This window comes from Manacus vitellinus, unplaced genomic scaffold (genome assembly GCF_001715985.3).
Source record: "Manacus vitellinus isolate BGI_N305 unplaced genomic scaffold, ASM171598v3 scaffold_72_pilon, whole genome shotgun sequence".
NCBI lineage: Eukaryota > Metazoa > Chordata > Aves > Passeriformes > Pipridae > Manacus > Manacus vitellinus.
In genome coordinates this window covers 2,572,751-2,573,924 of record NW_021940764.1, presented here as the reverse complement: position 1 = coordinate 2,573,924, position 1,174 = coordinate 2,572,751, and the positions used below count along the sequence as shown (strand labels likewise).

Here is a 1,174-nt window from a genome sequence, read left to right as displayed (position 1 = left end):
TCGTTGTCGTTGATGTCATCGTTGTCCTCCTGGTCACTCTCTGACTTGTTCAGGTTGTTGCTGCTCGCGATCCTGTGCAGGGAGGGGAGGGGGGGTCATGGCCAGGACCCGTCCCACGTCCTCCATGGAACCCCAGGATCTGTCCTGTACCCTCCCACCTCCCCAGCACCCCAGGGTTCATTGTGCACCCTCATACATTCTCCAGGATCCATCCCCTGCCTCCCCCAGCACCCCAGGATCTGTCCTGCGCCTCATATCCTCCCCAGCACCCCAGGACCCATCCTGCATCCTCCTCAGGACCCATCCTGCACCTCCCATTCTCTCTGGCCCCCACATCCTCCCCAGCACCCCAGGATCTGTCCCACATTCTCCCTAGGACCCGTCCTGCACCCTTCCATCCTCCCTGGCACACCAGGATTCACCCTGTACCCTCCTGTCCTCCCCAGCACCTCAGGATCTATCCTACATCCTCTCTGGCACCCTGGGATCTGTCCTGTGCCCTCCCATCCACCCTGGCCCCCAGGACCCACCCTGCACCGTCCCTGGCTCCCCAGGATCCATCCCACACTTCCCATCCTCCCCAGCATCCCAGGATCCAGAGAGGGACCCCCACCAAGAGCAGGGGGGGACAGAGGACCCAGGATTTCCAGTTTGTTTTCCCAGGATGGAGTGAAGCCATGGGTGAGAACAAGAGCAACTGGAGGTTGGACTCCAGGGTTGTTGGGCAAGAACAGACACCCCCACAATGAAAAGCAAGGAGAGGGGAGACCTTGATGCTGAACTCCCATCCCCAGGTTCATCAGTGCCTGAATCTACTGCCCCCCCACAGAGAAGAAACCTACCCCCAACACCCCTTGTGCCTCAGTTTCCCCACAGAGAACACCTCCAGCCCCCCCACCCTCATCCCCCCTCACACCTCAGTTTCCCTATGGATAAGACACCTGGCCCCACACCCCCAACCTCCTCATGCCTCAGTTTCCCCTCTGAGAACAATCCCAGCCCCCCCATAACCCTCAGCCTCCCTCATCCCTCAGTGTTCCCATGCAAAAGAGATCCAGCCACCCCCCCTCAGCCCCTTTTGTGCCTCAGTTTTCCCTCTGAGAACAATCCCAGCCCCCCCCACGCCTCAGTTTCCCCACTGAGAAGACACAGCCCACCTCATGCCTCAGTATCT

General features: G+C 60.1%; 1 protein-coding gene across 1 annotated transcript in view; it reads right to left on the bottom strand.

Annotated features, from left to right (window-relative positions):
- The window catches only part of ATXN7L3 (ataxin 7 like 3), a gene marked incomplete at both ends in the record, with an annotated part of 5,534 nt that overhangs the window by 2,678 nt on the left and 1,682 nt on the right, over positions 1 to 1,174 (bottom strand). The window lies entirely within an intron of this gene.